General features: G+C 44.2%; 1 protein-coding gene across 1 annotated transcript in view; it reads right to left on the minus strand.

The window, feature by feature from the left end:
- DHX40 (DEAH-box helicase 40) overlaps positions 1-15,972 on the minus strand; it is an 84,057-nt gene that overhangs the window by 66,883 nt on the left and 1,202 nt on the right. The window lies entirely within an intron of this gene.

Raw genomic sequence — 15,972 nt, forward strand, 5'->3', positions numbered from 1 at the left:
ACAATCCTGTTCCCTAATGTAGCCAGCTCAGATCTGGAGCCTGCTCACACTTCTCTCCTCTGCTCAGCTGTCAGAGGTTTTAACGCATGGCCCTCGAGTAGCATGTTCCCTTCTGATGTGCGTGTAGTGGTAGAGGGACGACATTTCTTATGGCAGCTAGCTGCTAGATCTCTAGCTGCACCTGCTGTGTTAGCAGTCAGGTTGTGCACAATGCCTCAGGAGACCAGGTGTATGCTGCACTGTGTACTGGGAGGGGGAGCAATAGGTCAGCTGATGGGTATGTTTAGCAATTTTAAATTGCTAGCTATACTTCTTCCTTCCACTTGAATTTTCTTCTGTGGTTTTCCTCAAGCTGAGTTTCTGCTTCACGTGAAACCTAAGTTCCTCAATCTTGAGGTGATCTGAGTGGCACCATTACAGCCCTCCTAGGCACCATAAAGACTACAGACCTTTAGCCAGGATTTTGTACACTGATGTTACTATGCATTGCACAGGAAAAAGATTACCTGAAAACTTGGGAAGGAGCATTTTTATGGTTCAAAATGCAGATAGTTCTGCTGTGAAACTAGCAAAGATAATATCAACCCCCCCCCCACCACCACCACAGAATGCAGTGGGCCCATCCCCCTTTTACCCCGTATCAGAAAGGAATGAACTGATTTAATTCCAAGTTGTATGTACCTAGTTTAATCACAGAATGGGAATGTCGTCTACTTGTCAGAGCAAGGGACTAGGCGTTAGGGCTCCTAGATTTTATTCCTCACTCTGCAGCTGCCCTTTAGCAGGTCACTTCTCTCTGTGCCTTAGTTTCCAATGGTCTTAATAAATACCTTCTTTCTAAGGACTTAACTTTAACACCCATTAAGCACTTTGATGAAACAGCTCCCACAGACACAAGGTATCATCATCAAGGTAACTGATTTATACACCTCCTCTAAACAGCAGAGAATATAAAAGCACTGACAAATCAGTATAACCACTAGCTGAAGAGTAAAACTGTAATGAACTGACCTGTGTTATGTAGCACTGCCCTCTACTGGATGGAATCAGAACAGTTCAACTGAATGTCATAGCCCCTCTACTACTGACAAGTAAAGGAGAGTCTCCTGCAGCACAAGTGGTAAGAGCCAGTCCTTTTGGAGCATGATGATCCATGCTCTATCCTTGCTCTTGCCAAGAAATTCTGAGTGACCATGGAGTCCAGCTAAGAAAAAACTCTGATGTCCACAAGGTCACAGCAATGTTGCAACATCTTGGCATGAAAACTGAGCCAGGTGAGATATCAGGTATTGTATTAGCGGTTCTGTTTGAGGAAAGAATACAGGTCAAGATGAAGAGCAGTTTCCTCAACTGAATCAGAGTACAGCTTTATAAACTGTGGCAATTCTTAGGCCACTTACATCCATTTGCATTTGGAGAGAAAAAAGCTCAAGAATACCTTCCTAAAATATGAACTCATGTAAGAGGTTTCCTTTAAGGAAAAAGATATTAGAATGCTTCTTCATCCTGCAGCCAGATCATTAAAAGGTAGTCACTGTGACGGCTACTATTTCCTGCACCAAATTGATTTTGCCTAAGGAAAGGATCCTCATCTCAGTCTTGAAAATTCCTTTTTCTGAAGCTGTGTTAGCTGTCGGAGCTCTGAGTAGGAACCTGGCTATGGAGACAGACTTTCAACAGCAGGATAGATACTTGGGTTCCACCTGTCTCTTAATGAAAGGGGAACCAATCTAGCCCAGTATTCCCAATCCTAACCTGAGAAAACATTAGCTCCCGGTTGGAAACTTCCTTTCACAATTAAACTCTAAGGAAGAAGCAGCCACACGGTACAGAATATGTGGTTATTAGGAATGTAAACATTTAGTTTGACAGCTATTTCTGTGCATTGCATTTGATAATGATGGGCCTGACACTCATTTACAGTATAGCCTCTTTACACTACTTTGGGAGCAAAGAGAGATCTTAAAATGAATACATTACATTTACATCTACTTCAAGGCCCCTTTTACTCTGCTGAAGAGTGTGAAGGGCTTTAGTGTAAGTGAGAATCAGGCCCAATTCTTTTGTCAGAAAGGATAGTTTAGAACAGTGGTTCTCAAACTAGGGCTGCCGCCTGTTCAGAGAAAGCCCCTGGTGGACCAGCCGGTTTGTTTACCTGCCGTGTCCGCAGATTCAGCCGATAGTGGCTCCCACTGGCTGTGGTTCGCAGCTCCAGGCCAACAGGGACCGCAGGAAGCGTCACAGGCCAAAGGACGTGCTGGCCGCCCTTCCTGCAGTCACCTCATGTGCATAAGGACTGTACGTGGGAATAAGAATCTGTAGAATCAGGCTTCTCCATACACAGCCTAAATTTAACTTGACAGTGCAGATCAAGCAGTTGATCAGGGATTAGATGGTCAACTAAGTGTTAACAATTTTGCTTTTGTTTATGCATTATTTCCTTTTAAGGAACATTTAAACTTCTCTCTTCTACAGGACAGTGCTAACACAAAGGAGGAAAGCAAAGAAACAGAACACGGGGTTAAGCAATTAGGCCCTTATGGTGCAATCTACAAATATAGCCCTGAATGCTAACTCGTAATGGGCAGTAAAATAACTTAGAGGCCAGGGCTGTTGAAACTACTGAATGGTGGGTAGTTATAGCAGATACAATGCATGTGTGGCCCTAGCAATCACCTTGCCAAGCTGGAGATCATCTTAGCCCTAGTATCACCACCAATGGCCTCACTGTGGAGTCACAGGGAGATGACATTAAAACAGTACAACTCCTGTGGGTGACTTATCATCCTCATAGCTATTCCTCCACATATAGGCTGAAGGGATGACTAGTTTTGACCCCTCCAGAGCCCGCAGCTATAGTCAAAAGATGTTACTATGATGTCAAAGCCCATTTACTAATCCTTCGAGTCATCTGGGCAGGTAGGAATCCCTTTCAATCATATCCCCCACGGTTGCCAGATTCCATTTGCTGCCATAACATTGGTCCAAATCTCCATAATAAATCTGTTAATCAGATTTCACGTGATTAGCTCAAATACATTTTCAGCCTCTGATTCAAAATAGCTTTTCTTGCTAGAAGACAAGTAATATATTAACATAAATGCTTTAATTCTCTACTGGCCACTATTTTACAGCAAGTGTTTTTCTAAAGAGTTTAACCTGATCTAGTTCCTGGATTTATTTTAAATTAAGAAAGCAGGATGTGGAACACATGCAGTAATTGGCCAAAAGTGAAAATTAATGTCAACTGATTCGCACATACAGTAAGTTCTTAGGGGCGCCTTTCCCAGAGGGAGGGGAGGGGATTCTGAGGGCCCAATATCTATGATTAATAGATGGGTCCAAACTAAAGCTCTGGGATCAGAACCATCCCTCATCTTTGGGGAAATTCAGATCCAAACTTCCCAACAAGATCCGACCAAAACCCTGCAACTGAACATTCCTGACTTGGAGGAAATTGGGATCTAGAGTCACACTTTACAACTGGGTTTCAACTCAAGAAATGAGATTAGAGATGTGTGTGCTGCACAGACACATAGCAAATAACCGCCCGGAAAGCATTTTATGGGCCCAGTCCTCTCAGGCACTAAAGAGGGATTTTCAAATATGCTTAAGTGAGTTAGGAACCTTTTTAATGGGAGTTTAAGTCTACAACACCAACAAGAGCAACAACATGCATAATTAGTGGAACCAGTGAGCCACCCGTCCTTCGGTACCTAGGCACAATGGAGCATGCCAGCAGCGATTAAGGGACATCCCATTAGATCTAGGTATTGGTATAGAAGACAAGCTCTTAATTTAGGTACATTACAAAAAATGATCACTGAGCCAATTCAAAGGCAGGCAGCCATTCAGTAATGGTACAGTGAACAGCTGTTTCTCCTCTATCCATCAGGCAAAAGGATTCAGTCTGTATTAATCATTTGTTATAAACGAAATTAGATCAACAGAACAGGATGGTGTTACAGGATCACTGGGCTTGATTCTCCTCTCACATATTCCAGTGAGAAGGAGTAATGCCAGTTAGGACAGTGGTGTAAAACCAATGTAAGTGAAATGAGAATCTGGCTCCTTAATGTCTCTTGCTTTGCTTCCTTGTTTATCTATCAGCAGGAGATCGTTACTGTGTGATAAGATACTGTAAGTGAAATGAAAGGTTAACTATTAGCTCACACACAGTTCATAAGCGTAACACAGGAAGTAGGGCTGGATCAAAATAGGGAAACAACACTCTGTTTCTGAAGAGCAGCAGACTATAGAATTAACATGTAAGTGGCCTGAGAAAACTAGAAGATCATTAGGCCACATTCTCAAGCCTGAGGATCTGAGTTAGTCATTCTGACTTAACACAAATAAACTGTGAAACTGACAAGTACACACTGTGTAGGGAGGCTTGGACAGTGGGATCCCATTCTTCCTTTGTCACACAGGGGGATTCATTACATGTGAAACCATCATTAGCATCAGTGTACATTACTGAGATGAAACTCCAGTACATCAATGAGAGAACAGAGCACAGCCTACAAGGATACTACATGGAGAGGCTGTACCAGGGGTGCTGGAATAATTTGTATAGTGGGGTGCTGAGAATCATTGAACCAAATTGTAAACCCTGAATAGGAAGGAAACCACTTCAAGCCAGGGGGTTTGGCAGCACCTCCAGCAACCCTAGTTCCAGCACCATGGCTGTACAGCAGTATCCTTGGAGTCTTCAGCCAACTCCTATTTATTCGTTAAGCACTGAAAGAAAGGCCAAAAGGGGAAGTCAGGTTCATAGGGTGTTTTAGTCATGAGTGTAAGTGCTGTGTGTGAGGCAGTTATGGTGAAATCAGTAACTATATCATTGCTGGCTCAGTAATAGTTCTGGAGCCTTCAGCAGTGGTAATTCTATCGACAACAGAGACGTTACACTGAAGACAGAACTAGCTTATCTGACTACCAAAGTCGATGTCTATTAGTCTTCCCAACACCACGCAGAGACTCGCAATCATACATTTTTAAAAGGTCAAATACATTTTCCTGCAAGGCGATACACATAAAGGATCAAACATGATTCAAATTGCCTGATTTCACCCATCCCATCCGTGGCAGCTACATGGATTTCTTAATTCAAATACATTGTACGCTGTACTGGAAGAGCAAACACACACCAAGAAAATTCAAAAAAGTTACCACCAAGAATCTAGGCACATTCTCACTCTGATTATATTACATGACAATACCATCAAAATGTAGTTTTTGTAATCCTACTACAAGAGATACAGAGCATCCAGTCCCGGAGGTGCTTAATAATAACCATTTCTAAAACTTCACATGTTTACCTCCCGTGTTTGCCTGTGTGCCAGTTTTGTACCAAATCTGGGGGCATCATAAGGTTTCTGTGCTATTAAATAAGTGTACTGGGTGTGAATATTCATTTGATCCACAGCCCAGTGAAGTCAGTGAAAGGACTCGCATTGAGTTCAGTGGGTCTGGACCAGGAACTTCTTGCACTATTTATCAGTGTTAATCACACTTGTTCAATAGCAATAAAGCCACTGGAAGAGTGCAGGGTCATGGGAGAAATGTCTCCAAGTCAGCAGTGCTGGTCTCTGCCTCACATGTGTCTGTCAGTGGGAGGCCATCATGCTAGGACAGCACTCTGCTGACGTTGTGCTCTAATCATCGCTGAAGATAATATAAATCTTAGTATAATGGTAAATTGACCCCAGTGCTGCTTGAGCCTAGCATACCCAGACCTAATAGGCCTTGTTCACTCCCCCCTTTCAGCCATCTTTCACGCTGCAACAACAAAACAAAAATGAAGCTCTGATTCACAGTTAATTAGCAGAGCCTTGTCTCTTGGTGACAGATGCTGGGTTCTATCACTCCAAGTGCTCCTTCTTTAGATGCATTAGGATTAAGCAGACACTATGCAAACTTGTTACTTGAGCCAGACTGCGTGGATATACTTTCACTGGGCCATCTACTTGATTGCTGATGTGTAGAATGAAAAATATAATAAATGTCTCCGCTCCTGTATCCTTGCCAAAGACTAATGGAGGAACAAGCAGTGGACTCAATCAGTCCTGAAGGCTTGCAACATTTGTGGGAAAGTGTGTGTGTATATACACATGTGCGCACACACACACACAGAGAAAATAACTATGTTGAGATTGAGAGTAACTATCAGTAATTTAAGGGTGAAACACATTACAAGGATATTGGATTATTCCAAAGCCAAACATTATAAACCCAAGAAATTCAGAGTTGAGATTATATTTAAAAGAAATCCAAACATGTTAAGGTATGGAAATATATCCAAAAAAATAATAACAGCCTAATTTCTTTAAATGTAACCTAAGCACAAGATTTTATGCACAATGAGTTTTAACTATAGTACACGGGAAGTTTGAAGAGTGTGCCTCATTTTGTTATTAAGATAACTCTAGATAAAGAAAAAAGACTGACACAGATGTTCAATTTCTTAAAGGATCCAGTTTATAATTAATTTTAAGTGAAACTAATTAACCGATTTTCAGAAAATAATTCTGTGCCCACAGAGTAAAAACTGTAAATTTGGAGAAGATATGGTGCATTTTTTAGTAAAAAAAAACAACCAAACAAACAAATAAAAAAAACCGCACAACAAAAGAGGCTGAATCCCTTCAGTTAAAAATAGAACTCAAACTTAACTATGGAGTCTCAACCGGTGACTCCATAATATACACACACACACACAAAATGGCCCCCATTATCTAGAACCATAAATGCAGTGCAGCTGGTGTGTCCCCATACACTGAGGGCTGGTGGATTTGATGTCATGATGATTCACTGAGGAAAAAAATTGTAGGTCCTACATAAACAATAGCTACTGTTGACGAAAACCCCCAAAGAACTATGGCCCAGAGACACAAAGGTATATTCTCCATCAGATCAAAATAGTTGCAATTTTGGCCCTAAACTACTTGAGAGTGGACCTCTATAATTTCAGATTAAAATAGCAAGATACCTCATCTCTGTATATACTACTGGTCACCAATAAATATAAATAAATGTTAAGAAGAAGACATCCCTGCTGTTTATTTCACAGATGGTGGGCGCTGAGCCAGAATGTTATGGATGTTCGTTTCTGCAATGCTTAACATATGAGATTCTTTTCTTAATAGCCCCATTATATAACATTATCCATGTCCCCAATACATTAGAACGAGAATCATTTGAAGTAACACAATATAAAAGTCATTTGTAGCACAGGAACAGTCACTGATACAAGAGAAAATTAATTGGCCATGCAATCTGGGGATCTGGGAATCAAAGCTTTTTACTGACTCTGCAGCCATCAAAACAGCAGCAAGTACAACTTAAATCTCTCCTCTGCTAGAGCTGCTAACTGCTTGTTTTCACGCACCTCCCACATGGAAAGCTTTCCCAACCCCTATAGGGGAAGCGGGTCAGGAGTTTTTGGAAGCCAAGGGAAGCAAAGCACCTTAGCAAGCGGAGACACCGAAGAGTAAGCTGCATCCAGACAATTTTTTACCAGACTGCATGCTGAAGAACATTACTCCCTCCACTGCTGAAGTCACTGGCCTGTGTTATGCTGGAGGTCAGATCAGATGGTCTCTTCAGGCCTATGAACATTGAAAAGAATGACAATCCTGACTCTTTGGTTTCTAGGTCAATGATTTCAACCAGGGCCGTCCCTAGACAAGTTGGGGCACCAAATTTCCTGGTGCCCTATGCAGCTGCGTAGTTTGCGTATGGGTAAGGACGGCCCTGATTTCAACATCCCAGCTTCTCAAAACAAAATCCTAAACTCTAGTGAAGTAAAACACAGAAGTGGCAAACCCATGCACCCTAAAACTGCGAGAGAGAGGGAGAGAGAGATTTCTATCACTCATTTGCACAGCATGACAGTGCCATTTACTAGCATATGTTAACATACTGTCTAGATAGGAATTCACAGCTTGAAAAGCCTAACCATCAGGGCTTAAAAATGCACAATCCAAACTTAAATTACATGTTCATAAGTTATGGAGGAGGAATATTGGCTTCCAGATCAGATCAACTTACTAATATTTGCATAAATACGACCATTGTACATATACAGGGTGCTTTACAGAGACAATGAGGCACAAGATCAGATTCTGACATCAGGGTCACCAGTGTAAATCCAAGAGTACCTCAATGAGATTTACACTGGAGTCCCCAAGATGAGAATCTGGTCCATAGTTCCTACTGGAAGGAGCATATAATCTAGATGAATATCTTTTACAGATAGAAGGGACCACTGGGAGTATCTAGTCTGACTTCCTGAATAACACAGGCCAGAGACTTTTACTCAATAACTTGTGGATGAACTAAAGCACACCTCTTAGTAAGACATGCAATCTCGTGATGGAGAATCCACCGCATCCCTTGGTAAATTGTTCCAGTAGTTGATTACCTTTCCTGATAAAGATTTGCGCCTTCTAGGCTCCAAATCCTGCATCAGGATCTCCTAGTATGCACTCCTGGGCCTGTGCTGAGTTACATAGACTTCAGTATCAAAGCTTAGCTATGTTAGGGCCGTTATTAGGAAGGCAGCAGCTCCTCCATAGATTCTCTTAAAGAGTGAAGTGAAGATGTTATTTGAACAGTAGTATCATTCTGGAAAAGGCTCCTTCCAAAGGTAAAACAACATTAAAAAGTTGCCTTGAGAATTACTTGTCTAGTACATGGAAAGAATATCTGGCACCATTGTTTCGATGAAGGCTTCAGAGGAAGGTGATTGTGGGGAAAAAAAAAAACAGTACCCATCTGATGAGCACTATCAATGCTTCCCCTGGAAAGTCAATAATTTCTATAGTCTTCAGCAGCCAGACGCCTTAGTAATTCTCATCTGTACCTGTATTCCCAGCAGTTAAATAGCACTATGACTTTCCATTAGTGATAATTTGGTGTATATTAATAAGTTGAATAGTCATGCATAAAAGCACCTTATCCTTCAATTAAAATGTACATTTACTTAATGCAGTGTTCAATACCTTGCCTTCCGAGCATGAATTCTAATACATGAATTCTGTACATCAGGAATAAAAGCACCGTCAGTTGGGCCGTGGTATTATTCTTTCTGTGTAATGACTCTCCTTCTCCAGTACTAGACATTACAAACCAGCTGGTATCTTCCAGCTAATGATTTCAAAGTGCTTCCATCCAAAGGCTCCATACATGCCTCACACATCAAGGAATTAACCTTCACAAAGACCCTTTGTGGTGAGGCAGCATCACTAGCCCCATTTTAAGAGACAGGGAAAACTGAGAGGTGAAGTAACTTGTTCCAGGTCCCACAGTAAATCTGTAGCAGAGGCTAGACTAGAACTTGGATCTTCCAATAACAAGTTGTATACTTTAGCGTCCAGACCATGCCCTCACTGGTGGGTACACTTTGCCTTCTACTTGAAGCCTCATAAAACCAGCACAATTATGGGAAAATCTCCTTTCACATGGATAAGAAAACACCCATTTGAGTTTAACAAGCAAACACAGAGTTATATAAAAGAGCACTCCTATACTTTCTGTTATTTCTGTAAGGTGGCCAAGATTTCTAACAAATTCCTTAGAAAAGGCTGTACACATTTTCCACTAGAAAAAAAAGTTAGGCCACTAAAGTTTTAATTTTATTTTGTCAAGCATTTTACTTCCCACAATCAGCAATTCCTTCACAGGGAGAATAAAGCATCCATTAAAAAACCATTTGCCCTGCAATAGGCTGCTGCAGTCAGAACACAATAGCTTATTTCAGTGATGTTTAATCATAAACAATAGGGCAGATTGGAAAAAAGTGTTGATGGAAAGTTTTCCAATGGAAAATTGGATTTTAGAATAAAGTTTTCACAGCTAGGGAAACTGAGGCAGAAAAAGATTAAGCAACTTCCTCAATGACTGAATGACTCCCAGTGGGAGAGTTGACAATGGAATCCAAACTCCCACCTCCTGTTCTCCAAGCATTAGACCACGCTTTTCCCCCACACAGAGTCAACAAGCAACATTAACCGAAAGTTGGGGTGGAGGGGATGAGACGATATGGTTATAAACATCAGTAAAATATTTGCATCTATCATGCAGTTTCACACCCATGCTTAAATTAAGTTATGTCCCTTTCATGTTGCATTTTCAAAGCATTCTCCCATGGTCACAAAATCCTTAGGTGCCACCCACCCTCCACCAAATGAAAGAGATGGCTGAAAAGTGGGGGAGGTTGCTGGCAGACTGCCAGGGTCCAAACACTACCTTTCACTGAGAAACTACTACACACAGTTCCCCGTTTTGGGGGCATGTGCGGGGGAAGCGATGTTTAAAGGAGAGCTATGAGCCAATGCAGTGTATGTAAACAGTCCCCATCTCACACAGCTCCAATTCACTGAATGTAAGAGACATGGGGAGACGTCTCTTCACTAATGTCTCTTTTTGTAAATATTGAATGTTTAATTAATGTGCCTAACCCGAGCGAGCCAGCTGCCTTAAGTGTTGCATTCATCTGCCTGCCCTGATGGCCAGACAGTTAAACACAGAGTTTCCTTGGTGTGTGTTTAGCACATGAGCAGACTAGTTCTTGCTGCAGGAGTTGGGAGCAGTTGGTTGGCCTCCAACTGGGGACTGCTGCTCACGGCATTTTAGAGCTGGGACTCAGCAGAGTAAAGATGAGTTCTACTTGTTTTACCCTGCCAAGTACAAAGCCATTCCCCTTTTCATTGCCTTCTCCTACTTTTGCCATTAACCTCTCAAGTGTTATTTTATGCACCAATAACCCAGAGAGCTGTTCAGAGGGGACAAGCCATAAATATCCTCCAGGTCTCTTCCATCATGTCGCCTCCTCCCGACAAACAGCATCTGCTCAGCAGAAAGTGTCAGGAATCATTTCCATCTGTTTCCCTCCCTCCCCATCCCCAAAGCTCCAGCCCTCCTTCCCCAGGCTGATCAGCTGTCTCCTTCCCCAAGGAGAGCCCACAACTCTACCAGATTCCTGCTGCATCCGGCTTGGCTCGCTAGGATTCCCCATGGTTTCAATTCACTTGGGGAGGGGTCATACAATTTTTTTCCCCTCCCCCAACCTTTTGGGGCTTGGTTTTGTGATCGAACCCACAGGAGTCTCAGCAAAACACTTCTGTGGATGTATTTATCCTCTCCCTTTCTGGAAGCATGCGCATGGTGCAACACAATCTCATGGCTAGGGCCACTGAACTGGCAATCAGGAGATCTGGAGTCTATTCCAATAACTGGGGAGGTGGATCTTGGGGAGGTCACTTCATCTCTCACCCTTCGCCTGTCCTGTCTACTTAGATCATAAGCTCTTTGGGCAAGGACTGTGTCTTACGGTATATACAGTTCAGAGCACAATGGGGCCCTGAGCGATGGCCAGGTGCTACTGTAATACAAATAAACCTCTGAAGCTTGATCTTGCCTTGTGTAAAATCCCTGTGCAAGCTTTTCCAACACTCTGGCCACAATCTTGGGATGGTAACAAAGCTGAGGGATGTTTGGTCGGGTTTTGGGTTTCAAATTCCTTCCAGCCTCGGCTGCAGCCACATGCCGCATGTACTCACAGGCCAGGCCCAGCTTCCCCTGAGGGCATCTGTCCTGACCAGCTAAATCATCTCTAGGGTGTGGCCATGAGGTATGGTTTTAAATCTAGTATGTAAAATTAGGGATGGGCCAGAACTGCTGAGTTTGGATACACATCCACGAGACCAGCCAAGAAGCGTAGAGCCATATGGGAATGTCACAGAAGTCCCGGGTGGGGACAGGATGCAATTGAGTATTTCCCAGAGCAAAGCTCCAGACATGAGTGGCTTGAACTGTGCCAGGCTGGGTGAGCACGGAAACTGTATGATGACAGGAGAACTATTTCCATGTGACCAGAACAGGTGCAGGAAACTGCCTGGTGACCGGGTCAGCCCTGTGTCAGCCCTCAGCCTTTTGAAAGGAGACTCCTTCACTGGGGTCTAGTTTTACGGTCTGTGAGGAAGGATTTTCTTAGGCGCCTCAATGAGATATTTACAGCCACACTTTTTTTTTAAATCTGCTTTATTAAAAGCCATCCCACTCCTGAGTCCCTCTCCTGTCACCAGCATTTGCCAAGGGGGCCGAGGTACCCTGATCAGTAAAGACGCCATCAAAGCTGCCCACTGACCTAGTGGACATGGGAATTATCCCCCATGAGCTGCATGGCAAGCTGCCTTGTAAGTTACATACCCTCTGTGCACAAGCCTCTTTCTGCAGGATGTTTATCTAGCTATGCCAGTCAGCTGTGGGAAGAACAGCCCTGCCTGCTATTTATACCTTGAGCTGAAACTTGGATAAAAATAGCTCTGGCATTTTTTCAGTCTTAAAATTCCATTGTAAAACCTTTTTGTAAGAAAATCTCCCATCTCTGCCTACACATATTCTTCCTTCCCTGGGGAAGAGATGAGAAACACGAGTGGAGGTGAACTGAGACAGCCAAATTCCCATAGCCACAAAACCAGCGTTTGGCCCACCTCAAGCCCTCCATGCTCTCTGTATGACCTGATTAAAAGTCCAGCGAGAGTTAATGAACTCTGACAAAGGGGACAGATGTCAGCTTGCTGCATGGCTCAGAAATCTCCTCCTAAGTTAATGCTATTACATTCTTTGTTTTCCAAGATAGTTAAAAAAAAAGTGATTAAAGAGAAGGGGCAGTAAGATCAATTGCAAATAGACTCTGCACCCCAATTGCTGCCCTCCAAATGGGCCTTTCACAAAGCAGATTTCTTTCTCTGTCTTAAGATATATGGACTTCTGCAGCTACTCCCCTGCCCTCTGAGCCTTTACAAGCCAATTCTATTTGTAAAATGGTCCAGCTGAAGGCTGAAGCCCAACCCACATAGACATCCCCCCCACCCACTCACAGATATCCAGCCCCACAGTGACCGTTGAAGGAGAAAAGAAGAAATCCCACCTGCTTTGTTAACAAACACTATAGAACACAGGACTATAGAAACTGGGCAGGAGCTGTTGCCTAGTGGTGTGAACAGAGAGTTGAGAGCCAAGCCTCTTGGAATCTGTTTCTAGCTCTGCTGCCAGTTGGTGACACACTGGGTAAATTACAACTGCCCCGTGCCTCAGCTTACCCATCTGTAAAATGGGGACAAAACCAATGCCTACTTTGGGGGTGGGGTAGGTTGTCCTGAATGTTTAGAAAACACTTTGAGATCATGGATGGAAGGAGCTAGAGGATGACATAGGATTATGATTATTAATAACTGAGAAACAGTGTTGGAGAGGGAAGAATCAAACTCCTGAAGTCTCAAAACCAGAGACGGGATCAAAGAGTCAGATGTGACTATCCCCCAGCTCCAGGAAAGGTCCAGTCTGGGTCTCAGCATAGCAGCTTGGATCCCTCTCTATTTTAAAGACACGTCAGTGCAAAAGACGACATCCCAGCCTCAGGGCAAGAGCCAGTCCTCACTAGTGGCCTGTGGTTGATGAGCTTGTTCCCAAGCTAGGATTAAAGGCCACAGGCACTGCTATATTTATTGCCTGGGATTGACATTTTTTTTTTTAAATTGTCATTCGTGGCTGAGAGAGAAGAGCTGCCTTGCTCCTGAGCCCTGTTCCTCTCCGTTACCAGCCCCGTGGTTACTGATAAAAGGTTCCCTCATTCCAAAGGCACCAGAGGAAGGGATTTCTGTGGAGCATCCTCATTGCCATACAGGTGTTACAGCAAGGCTATCAACAAACCAACCCAATTATTCCCTCCTCCAAGGGGGAAAAAAATTGAACGTAGAAGCTTCTTCCACCCCAACCTCAGTCTCCATCCCCCGTTCCTGGACTGTAGGCCAACTTGGCAAGGGCTGCAGCCTCTCGCCAAAGCCCGATCTGTCTCTGTCTGAGTCAGCTTATCTGCACTTCACTATTAATAGACTGCTTCAGCCTGCTGCACTCCCAGTATAATTGCAGTTTAATAATATATCTAATGTGAGAGAGGGAGATAACCTCACTGTACTGCAAATACAGTACAATATTCCCTGCAGCTTGCAGCACGTCTCCCTCCTGGCTCTCCCACCCTGAGGAACCGGGAGCAGATGGGGAGACTGGTGTAGGTTTCAAGGAGCCCTGGTTCTTAAGCTCCAGGCCTTTGGAGCTTCAGATAGGTAACATAATAGGCATCACAAGCGAAAGGGCTCACTTGTCAACTGTATCTCAAGGCCATTTCTTGGCTCCAGGGCTTTTCCACTCTCACTTAAATGGAATCAAAAGGCTGACACGGGATTTTGGGTTCTCCTGCCTCCTCTCTGGGACTAACTCGCAAGCTGCATCTTTAGGGACCTCTCCTGCTTTTCTGCACACCTCTAGGCTGCGATGAGAATTGGATCCAGATGCCAGATTGCCAGTTTCATTGCACATGAGAGCAAATACTGAGCCGCTCATGCTCTCACTACAGGAGAATGGAAAGGACTGAAGAAAGCATGTCTAGGCTTTGCCTAGCCAGGAGCTGCACTGGCAACTTGCCCATAGGCAAGGTACAGCATTTACTTTGCAGACAACAGCTGCTCCTATCTTGAACACAGAGATGCCTCTCTGTCTTGGGGTTCTGTACCGCCACCCATTCCTGTCGTAACCCAGCACCCTCCCAGCATCTGAGCAGCCTACTCTTCACTGGCCATATTAAAGACAAGCATAGCCATCCTGAGAACTCCACGGACCACGAGATTAGCCTCCCTGGGGTCGGATTTTGGGACATTCTAGAAGCTCACTGCTACATTTCCACTGTGAACATCTGCACCACTGGCCAGTATCTAAGTCTTCGGGAAAAGCCAGAGCAACGAGCAACACAGTCTGCCGCAGTTACTGGAAGTTAGCAGAGCCCACATTCTTTGCCATCAAATGTTTTGCCTGCACAGCCATAATAATTAGCACTTCCTTGGCAGCCTTCACTGGAAGATCTCAGTGTGTTCTGCAAACAGAAATGAGTTAAACACCAATCTCCTGGGAAATCAGTATCATTGGGGGAAACTAAGGCAGAGACTTTAACTTACATTCCTGTGGTCAGATATTATGTTTAGAGATGAGCTGGGAACAGAACCCAGGTCTCCTGATGCCCAGTCTTCTGTTTAGACTATCATTCCTTTCCAACATCAAATACTAAAGCAGCAGGGGGACGAGACTAGCTGTGTGCTATCTATGCTGGAATCTGGTCTTCCTCTCAGGCTGTCAGAGGCACAAGACGGCGACAGCCAGCTAGGTTCCCCCCCTCAGCCCCCACCCCGAGATCAGTTCTGTGCAAAACACTCTGGACAAGATTTTCCACAAGTTATTTTGGGTGCCTGTGATAGGGCAGCTCCTTCCTGGGGCACCCTCCTGCAGCTGACCAGTGCACCTGCCTTATTTCTCCCTTTCTTGGTTGAGTCCCCAGAAATTCCAAGAATAAATAGCCTTTTGAAGGGTTAATTTATTACAAAAAGTCCCACAATTATAAATCAGATTCCCCCAGCACAATCCAAACTGTACATTCTCTCTTTCAAGTCCCAATAGTTGATCAACACACCAAGTAGAGCCCAGCATCTCTCGCTGTGCACCAGCTGCCTGGAAGGCTCCAGCATCTCACCATGCCTCAGCTGCCCAGTATAGGCTCTGGCATCTCTCACTCCACTCTATCCTAGCCCCTCTAGTTGGGGTGATTCTGCACCCTGTTTCCTTCCCAGGTATAGCTCCACTCTTGCCTGAAGCCATCAGCGGGCTTCTCCCGACCCCCCCATCATTTAACCCTGCTGGGTCTCCCGAGCCACTGGCCACGGCTGCAGCTGAGCAGCTGTGGGGTGTCCCCCCACCCACCCAGTTGGGGGCCGGGCAGCTGCGAGGGCGGAGCTGGCTGGGAGTTCCAGCCCCAGGGCAGAAAATGTCACAGAGGTCAATGGAAGTCATGGATTCCATGACTTCTGTGACATAATTGTAGCCTCCTAGGCACCCAGTTTCTAATCTGCCGGGGCGGTG

The sequence above is a fragment of the Mauremys mutica genome, chromosome 19 (genome assembly GCF_020497125.1).
Source record: "Mauremys mutica isolate MM-2020 ecotype Southern chromosome 19, ASM2049712v1, whole genome shotgun sequence".
In the NCBI taxonomy this organism is placed as follows: Eukaryota; Metazoa; Chordata; order Testudines; family Geoemydidae; genus Mauremys; species Mauremys mutica.